Source organism: Enoplosus armatus, chromosome 2, assembly GCF_043641665.1.
Source record: "Enoplosus armatus isolate fEnoArm2 chromosome 2, fEnoArm2.hap1, whole genome shotgun sequence".
NCBI classification, from domain to species: Eukaryota; Metazoa; Chordata; class Actinopteri; order Centrarchiformes; family Enoplosidae; genus Enoplosus; species Enoplosus armatus.
The window spans coordinates 8,941,057-8,948,556 of NC_092181.1; the positions used below are offsets into that span (position 1 = coordinate 8,941,057).

The window sequence follows — 7,500 nt, forward strand, 5'->3', positions numbered from 1 at the left end:
TGTGACAGTGGCAGTGGCTCTTTATAGTGTGTACGTCACAGAGTCAGCGGCTTTTCATAGTGCGTATGTGACCGCATCAGCAGCTCTTGGCAGAGTCTATGAGCACTGATACCCGTACTTCATCAACACACTGTGGCCTCCTCAACCCCACGCAGTTCAGCCTGCAGAAAGCTCCAGCAACCTTGCCCACCACCCCAACTCGTGGGCCCACGCTTAAGCACCTCCCCGCGGACTACAGCTTGACAGGCGTGTCCGACTCAGCTTCGTGGCCCTGGTGCTCCGTATCTCTGGCACTCTGCTCAAGGCGTGGAGCGTTCAATGAGTTCAGCTGGGTGTTTCACTGCTGGAGCAGCACCCTGGCTCTCTCTAAAAAGGGAAGTGTAAAAGCTTACAGCACCTGGTATTCCCAGGAGGTCTCCCATCCAAGTACTAACCAGGCCCGACCCTGCTTAGCTACCGAGATCAGACGAGATCGGGCGTGTTCAGAGTGGTATGGCCGTAAGCCTCTGGACCCTTCGCATACACGCTCCTTATAGTGTGTTAGTGGCAGTGGCAGTGGCTCTTTAAAGCTGGGTGTTTCACTGCTGGAGCAGCACCCTGGCTGTCTCTAAAAAGGGAAGTGGAAAAGCTTACAGCACCTGGTATTCCCAGGCGGAATCCCATCAAAGTACTAACCAGGCTTGATCCTGCTTAGCTTCCGAGATCAGACGAGATCGGGGGTGTTCAGAGTGGTATGGCCGTAAGCCTGTGGGACCTTTGCATACACGCTCCTTATAGTGTGTATGTGGCAGTGGCATTGTCTCTACATAGTGTGTATGTGACAGTGGCACTTTAAAGTTGGGTGTTTCACTGCTGGAGCAGCGCACTGGCTGTCTCTAATAAGTGAAGTGGAAAAGCTTACAGCACCTGGTATTCCCAGGCGGTCTCCCATCCAAGTACTAACCAGGCCCGACCCTGCTTAGCTTCCGAGATCAGACGAGATCGGGCGTGTGCAGAGTGGTATGGCCGTAAGCCCGTGGGTCCTTTGCATACACGCTCCTTATAGTGTGTATGTGGCAGTGGCATTGTCTCTACATAGTGTGTATGTGACAGTGGCAGTGGCACTTTAAAGTTGGGTGTTTCACTGCTGGAGCAACACCCTGGCAGTCTCTAAAAAGGGAAGTGGAAAAGCTTACAGCACCTGGTATTCCCAGGAGGTCTCCCATCCAAGTACTAACCAGGCCCGACCCTGCTTAGCTACCGAGATCAGACGAGATCGGGCGTGTTCAGAGTGGTATGGCCGTAAGCCTCTGGACCCTTCGCATACACGCTCCTTATAGTGTGTTAGTGGCAGTGGCAGTGGCTCTTTAAAGCTGGGTGTTTCACTGCTGGAGCAGCACCCTGGCTGTCTCTAAAAAGGGAAGTGGAAAAGCTTACAGCACCTGGTATTCCCAGGCGGAATCCCATCAAAGTACTAACCAGGCTTGATCCTGCTTAGCTACCGAGATCAGACGAGATCGGGGGTGTTCAGAGTGGTATGGCCGTCAGCCTGTGGGACCGTTGCATACTCGCTCCTTATAGTGTGTATGTGGCAGTGGCATTGTCTCTACATAGTGTGTATGTTGCAGTGGCAGTGGCTCTACATAGTGTGTATGTGGCAGTGGCAGTGGCAGTGGCTCTACATAGTGTGTATCTGAAAGTGGCAGTGGCACTTTAATGTTGGGTGTTTCACTGCTGGAGCAGCGCCCTGGCTGTCTCTGAAAACTGAAGTGGAAAAGCTTACAGCACATGGTATTCCCAGGAGGTCTCCCATCCATGTACTAACCAGGCTCGACCCTGCTTAGCTACCGAGATCAGACGAGATATGTCGTGTTCAGAGTGGTATGGCCGTAAGCCTCTGGGCCCTTCGCATACACGGTCCTTATAGTGTGTTAGTGGCAGTGGCAGTGGCAGTGGCTCTACATAGTGTGTATGTGACAGTGCCTCTACATAGTGTGTATGTGACAGTGGCAGTGGCAGTGGCTCTACATAGTGTGTATGTGACAGTGGCAGTGGCACTTTAAAGTTGGGTGTTTCACTGCTGGAGCAGCACCCAGGCTGTCTCTAAAAAGGGCCCGACCCTGCTTAGCTTCCGAGATCAGACGAGATCGGGCGTGTTCAGAGTGGAATGGCCGTAAGCCTGTGGGCCCTTTGCATACACGCTCCTTATAGTGTGTATGTGGCAGTGTCTCTACATAGTGTGTATGTGACAGTGGCAGTGGCACTTTAAAGTTGGGTGTTTCACTGCTGGAGCAGCACCCTGGCTGTCTCTATAAAGGGAAGTGGAAAAGCTTACAGCACCTGGTATTCCCAGGCGTTCTACCATCCAAGTACTAACCAGGCCCGACCCTGCTTAGCTTCCGAGATCAGACGAGATCGGGCGTGTTCAGAGTGGTATGGCCGTAAGTCTGTGGGCCCTTCGCATACACGCTCCTTATTGTGTGTATGTGGCAGTGGCATTGTCTCTACATAGTGTGTATGTGACAGTGGCAGTGGCACTTTAAAGTTGGGTGTTTCACTGCTGGAGCAGCGACCTGGCTGTCTCTAAAAAGTGAAGTGAAAAAGCTTACAGCACCTGGGATTCCCAGGCGGTCTCCCATGCAAGTACTAACCAGGCCCGACCCTGCTTAGCTTCCGAGAACAGACGAGATCGGGCGTGTTCAGAGTGGTATGGCCGTAAGCCTCTGGCCCCTTCGCATACACGCTCCTTATAGTGTGTATGTGGCAGTGGCTCTACATAGTGTGTATGTGACAGTGGCAGTGGCAGTGGCTCTACATAGTGTGTTTGTGACAGTGGCAGTGACACTTTAAAGTTGGGTGTTTCACTGCTGGAGCAGCACCCTGGCTGTCTCTAAAAAGGACCCGACCCTGCTTAGCTTCCGAGATCGGACGAGATCGGGCGTGTTCAGAGTGGTATGGCCGTAAGCCTGTGGGCCCTTTGCATACACGCTCCTTATAGTGTGTATGTGGCAGTGGCATTGTCTCTACATAGTGTGTATGTGACAGTGGCAGTGGCACTTTAAAGTTGGGTGTTTCACTGCTGGAGCAGCACCCTGGCTGTCTCTAAAAAGGGAAGTGGAAAAGCTTACAGCACCTGGTATTCCCAGGAGGTCTCCCATCCAAGTACTAACCAGGCCCGACACTGCTTAGCTACCGAGATCAGACGAGATCGGGCGTGTTCAGAGTGGTATGGCCGTAAGCCTCTGGGCCCTTCTCATACACGGTCCTTATAGTGTGTTAGTCGCAGTGGCAGTGGCAATGGCTCTACATAATGTGTATGTGAAAGTGGCTCTACATAGTGTGTATGTGACAGTGGCAGTGGCAGTGGCAGTGGCTCTACATAGTGTGTATGTGACAGTGGCAGTGGCACTTTAAAGTTAGGTGTTTCACTTTTGGAGCAGCACCCTGGCTGTCTCTAAAAAGGGCCCGACCCTGCTTAGCTTCCGAGATCAGACGAGATCGGGCATGTTCAGAGTGGTATGGCCGTAAGCCAGTCGGTCCTTCGCATACCCGCTCCTTATAGTGTGTATGTGGCAGTGGCTCTACATGGTGTGTAAGTGACAGTGGCAGTGGCTGTTTAAAGCTATGTGTTTCACTGCTGGAGCATCACCCTGGCTGTCTCTAAAAATTGAAGTGGAAAATTTTACAGCACCTGGTACTCCCAGGCGGTCTCCTATCCAAGTACTAACCAGGCCTGACCCTGCTTAGCTTCCGAGATCAGACGAGACCGGGCGTGTTCAGAGTGGTATGGCCGTAAGTCTGTGGGCCCTTCGCATACACGCTCCTTATAGTGTGTATGTGGCAGTGGCATTGTCTCTACATAGTGTGTATGTGACAGTGGCAGTGGCACTTTAAAGTTGGGTGTTTCACTGCTGGAGCAGCGACCTGGCTGTCTCTAAAAAGTGAAGTGAAAAAGCTTACAGCACCTGGGATTCCCAGGCGGTCTCCCATGCAAGTACTAACCAGGCCCGACCCTGCTTAGCTTCCGAGAACAGACGAGATCGGGCGTGTTCAGAGTGGTATGGCCGTAAGCCTCTGGCCCCTTCGCATACACGCTCCTTATAGTGTGTATGTGGCAGTGGCTCTACATAGTGTGTATGTGACAGTGGCAGTGGCAGTGGCTCTACATAGTGTGTTTGTGACAGTGGCAGTGGCACTTTAAAGTTGGGTGTTTCACTGCTGGAGCAGCACCCTGGCTGTCTCTAAAAAGGACCCGACCCTGCTTAGCTTCCGAGATCGGACGAGATCGGGCGTGTTCAGAGTGGTATGGCCGTAAGTTTTGGGGTCTTCGCATACACGCTCCTTATAGTGTGTATGTGGCAGTGGCTCTACATAGTGTGTATGTGACAGTGGCAGTGGCTGTTTAAAGCTGTGTGTTTCACTGCTGGAGCAGCACCCTGGCAGTCTCTCAAAACGGAAGTGGAAAAGCTTACAGCACCTGGTATTCCCAGGCGGTCTACCATACAAGTACTAACCAGGCCCGACCCTGCGTAGCCTCCGAGATCAGACAAGATCGGGCGTGTTCAGAGTGGTATGGCCCTAAGTCTGTGGGCCCTTCGCATACACGCTCCTTATAGTGTGTATGTGGCAGTGGCAGTGGCTCTACATAGTGTGTATGTGACAGTGGCAGTGGCCCTACATAGTGTGTATGTGGCAGTGGCAGTGGCAGTGGCTCTACATAGTGTGTATGTGACAGTGGCAGTGGCACTTTAAAGTTGGGTGTTTCACTGCTGGAGTAGCGCCCTGGCTGTCTCTAAAAAGTGAAGTGGAAAAGCTTACAGCACCTGGTATTCCCAGGCGGTCTCCCATCCAAGTACTGCCCAGGCCCGACCCTGCTTAGTTTCCGAAATCAGACGACATCGGGCTTTTTCAGAGTGATATGGCCGTAAGCCTGTCGGCCCTTTGCATACACGCTCCTTATAGTGTGTATGTGGCGGTGGCTCTACATAGTGTGTATGTGACAGTGGCAGTGGCTCTACATAGTGTGTATGTGACAGTGGCAGTGGCACTTTAAAGTTGGGTGTTTCACTGCTGGAGCAGCGCACTGGCTGTCTCTAATAAGTGAAGTGGAAAAGCTTACAGCACCTGGTATTCCCATGCGGTCTCCCATCCAAGTACTAACCAGGCCTGACCCTGCTTAGCTTCCGAGATCAGACGAGATCGGGCGTGTTCAGAGTGGTATGGCCGTAAGCCTGTGGACACTTTGCATACACGCTCCTTATAGTGTGTATGTGGCAGTGGCATTGTCTCTACAAAGTGTGTATGTGACAGTGGCTCTACATAGTGTGTATGTGACAGTGGCAGTGGCACTTTAAAGTTGGGTGTTTCACTGCTGGAGCAGCACCCTGGCTGTCTCTAAAAAGTGAAGTGGAAAAGCTTACAGCACCTGGTATTCCCAGGCGGTCTCCCATCCAAGTACTAACCAGGCCCGACCCTGCTTAGCTTCCGAGATCAGACGAGATCGGGCGTGTTCAGAGTGGTATGGCCGTAAGCCTCTGGGCCCTTCGCATACACGCTCCTTATAGTGTGTATGTGGCAGTGGCAGTAGCAGTGGCTTTAAATAGTGTGTATGTGACAGTGGCAGTGGCACTTTAAAGTTGGGTGTTTCACTGCTGGAGCAGCGCCATGGCTGTCTCTAAAAAGTGCAGTGGAAAAGCTTACAGCACCTGGTATTCCCAGGCGGTCTCCCATCCAAGTACTAACCAGGCCCGACCCTGCTTAGCTTCGGAGATCAGACGAGATCGGGCGTGTTCAGAGTGGTATGGCGGTAAGCCTGTGGGCACTTTGCATACACGCTACTTATAGTGTGTATGTGGCAGTGGCAGTGTCTCTACAAAGTGTGTATGTGGCAGTGGCAGTGGCTCTACATAGTGTGTATGTGGCAGTGGCAGTGGCACTTTAAAGTTGGGTGTTTCACTGCTGGAGCAGCACCCTGGCTGTCTCTAAAAAGGGAAGTGAAAAAGCTTACAGCACCTGGTATTCCAAGGCGGTCTCCCATCCAAGTACTAACCAGGCTCGACCCTGTTTAGCTTCCGAAATCAGACGAGATCGGGCGTGTTCAGAGTGGTATGGCCGTAAGACTGTGGGTTTTTTGCATACACGCTCCTTATAGTGTGTATGTGGCAGTGGCATTGTCTCTACATAGTGTGTATGTGACAGTGGCTGTGGCACTTTAAAGTTGGGTGTTTCACTGCTGGAGCAGCACCCTGGCTTTCTCTAAAAAGGGAAGTGGAAAAGCTTACAGCACCTGGTATTCCCAGGCATTCTCCCATCCAAGTACTAACCAGGCCCGACCCTGCTTACCTTCCGAGATCAGACGAGATCAGGCGTCCTCAGAGTTGTATGGCCGTAAGTTTTGGGGCCTTCGCATACACGCTCCTTATAGTGTGTATGTGGCAGTGGTAGTGGCTCTACATAGTGTGTATGTGACAGTGGCTCTACATAGTGTGTATGTGACAGTGGCAGTGGCACTTTAAAGTTGGGTGTTTCACTGCTGGCGCAGCACCCAGGCTGTCTCTAAAAAGGGCCCGACCCTGCTTAGCTTCCGAGATCAGACGAGATCAGGCGTGTTCAGAGTGGAATGGCCGTAAGCCTCTGGGCCCTTCGCATACACGCTCCTTATAGTGTGTATGTGACAGTGGCTGTGGCTCTTTATAGTGTGTATGTGACAGTGGCACTTTAAAGTTGGGTGTTTCACTGCTGGAGCAGCACCCTGGCTGTCTCTAAAAAGGGAAGAGGAAAAGCTTACAGCACCTGGTATTCTCAGTCGGTCTACCATCCAAATACTAACCAGGCCCGACCCTACTTAGCTTCCGAGATCAGACGAGATCGGGCTTGTTCAGAGTGGTATGGCCGTAAGTCTGTGGGCCCTTTGCATACACGCTCCTTATAGTGTGTATGTGGCAGTGGCAGTGGCTCTACATAGTGTGTATGTGACAGTGGCTGTGGCTCTTTATAGTGTGTACGTCACAGAGTCAGCGGCCTTTCATAGTGTGCATGTGACCGCATCGGCAGCTCTTGGCAGTGTCTATGAGCACTGATACCCGTACTTCATCAACACACTGTGCCCTCCTCAACCCCACGCAGTTCAGCCTGCAGAAAGCTCCAGCAACCTTGCCCACCAGCCCAACTCGTGGGCCTACGCTTCAGCACCTCCCCGCGGACTACAGCTTGACAGGCGCGTCCGACGCAGCTTCGTGGCCCTGGTGCTCCGTATCTCTGGCACTCTGCTCAAGGCGTGGATCGTTCAATGAGTTCAACTGGGTGTTTCACTGCTGGAGCAGCACCCTGGCTGTCTCTAAAAAGGGAAGTGGAAAAGCTTACAGCACCTGGTATTCCCAGGCATTCTCCCATCCAAGTACTAACCAGGCCCGACCCTGCTTACCTTCCGAGATCAGACGAGATCGGGTGTCCTCAGAGTGGTATGGCCGTAAGTTTTGGGGTCTTCGCATACACGCTCCTTATAGTGTGTATGTGGCAGTG

At 52.3% G+C, this 7,500-nt stretch overlaps 12 non-coding genes and 8 pseudogenes across 12 annotated transcripts; all 20 read right to left on the minus strand.

Annotated features, from left to right (window-relative positions):
- Window positions 1-385: 385 nt before the first annotated feature.
- Window positions 386-504, minus strand: LOC139305781 (5S ribosomal RNA). The gene has a single exon (XR_011599338.1). It is a non-coding gene; the product is annotated as a 5S ribosomal RNA (ribosomal RNA).
- Window positions 505-626: 122 nt separating this feature from the next.
- Window positions 627-745, minus strand: LOC139307521 (5S ribosomal RNA; annotated as a pseudogene).
- Window positions 746-894: 149 nt separating this feature from the next.
- On the minus strand, window positions 895-1,013 carry LOC139307363 (5S ribosomal RNA). Its single transcript, XR_011599654.1, has one exon. It is a non-coding gene; the product is annotated as a 5S ribosomal RNA (ribosomal RNA).
- A 155-nt stretch (window positions 1,014-1,168) lies between these two features.
- On the minus strand, window positions 1,169-1,287 carry LOC139305855 (5S ribosomal RNA). Its single transcript, XR_011599352.1, has one exon. It is a non-coding gene; the product is annotated as a 5S ribosomal RNA (ribosomal RNA).
- A 122-nt stretch (window positions 1,288-1,409) lies between these two features.
- LOC139307766 (5S ribosomal RNA) lies at window positions 1,410-1,528 on the minus strand (annotated as a pseudogene).
- Window positions 1,529-1,755: 227 nt separating this feature from the next.
- Window positions 1,756-1,874, minus strand: LOC139281694 (5S ribosomal RNA; annotated as a pseudogene).
- A 433-nt stretch (window positions 1,875-2,307) lies between these two features.
- On the minus strand, window positions 2,308-2,426 carry LOC139304922 (5S ribosomal RNA). Its single transcript, XR_011599192.1, has one exon. It is a non-coding gene; the product is annotated as a 5S ribosomal RNA (ribosomal RNA).
- Window positions 2,427-2,581: 155 nt separating this feature from the next.
- LOC139282122 (5S ribosomal RNA) lies at window positions 2,582-2,700 on the minus strand. Its single transcript, XR_011597238.1, has one exon. It is a non-coding gene; the product is annotated as a 5S ribosomal RNA (ribosomal RNA).
- A 400-nt stretch (window positions 2,701-3,100) lies between these two features.
- On the minus strand, window positions 3,101-3,219 carry LOC139307504 (5S ribosomal RNA). The gene has a single exon (XR_011599667.1). It is a non-coding gene; the product is annotated as a 5S ribosomal RNA (ribosomal RNA).
- Window positions 3,220-3,658: 439 nt separating this feature from the next.
- Window positions 3,659-3,777, minus strand: LOC139307486 (5S ribosomal RNA; annotated as a pseudogene).
- Window positions 3,778-3,932: 155 nt separating this feature from the next.
- LOC139282123 (5S ribosomal RNA) lies at window positions 3,933-4,051 on the minus strand. Its single transcript, XR_011597239.1, has one exon. It is a non-coding gene; the product is annotated as a 5S ribosomal RNA (ribosomal RNA).
- Window positions 4,052-4,444: 393 nt separating this feature from the next.
- On the minus strand, window positions 4,445-4,563 carry LOC139307757 (5S ribosomal RNA; annotated as a pseudogene).
- Window positions 4,564-4,790: 227 nt separating this feature from the next.
- Window positions 4,791-4,909, minus strand: LOC139307421 (5S ribosomal RNA; annotated as a pseudogene).
- Window positions 4,910-5,091: 182 nt separating this feature from the next.
- On the minus strand, window positions 5,092-5,210 carry LOC139281976 (5S ribosomal RNA). Its single transcript, XR_011597097.1, has one exon. It is a non-coding gene; the product is annotated as a 5S ribosomal RNA (ribosomal RNA).
- Window positions 5,211-5,392: 182 nt separating this feature from the next.
- LOC139281944 (5S ribosomal RNA) lies at window positions 5,393-5,511 on the minus strand. The gene has a single exon (XR_011597066.1). It is a non-coding gene; the product is annotated as a 5S ribosomal RNA (ribosomal RNA).
- A 161-nt stretch (window positions 5,512-5,672) lies between these two features.
- On the minus strand, window positions 5,673-5,791 carry LOC139304227 (5S ribosomal RNA). Its single transcript, XR_011599073.1, has one exon. It is a non-coding gene; the product is annotated as a 5S ribosomal RNA (ribosomal RNA).
- Window positions 5,792-5,979: 188 nt separating this feature from the next.
- On the minus strand, window positions 5,980-6,098 carry LOC139306586 (5S ribosomal RNA). Its single transcript, XR_011599492.1, has one exon. It is a non-coding gene; the product is annotated as a 5S ribosomal RNA (ribosomal RNA).
- A 155-nt stretch (window positions 6,099-6,253) lies between these two features.
- LOC139307801 (5S ribosomal RNA) lies at window positions 6,254-6,372 on the minus strand (annotated as a pseudogene).
- Window positions 6,373-6,759: 387 nt separating this feature from the next.
- On the minus strand, window positions 6,760-6,878 carry LOC139307479 (5S ribosomal RNA; annotated as a pseudogene).
- A 456-nt stretch (window positions 6,879-7,334) lies between these two features.
- On the minus strand, window positions 7,335-7,453 carry LOC139306543 (5S ribosomal RNA). Its single transcript, XR_011599485.1, has one exon. It is a non-coding gene; the product is annotated as a 5S ribosomal RNA (ribosomal RNA).
- Window positions 7,454-7,500: the final 47 nt, after the last annotated feature.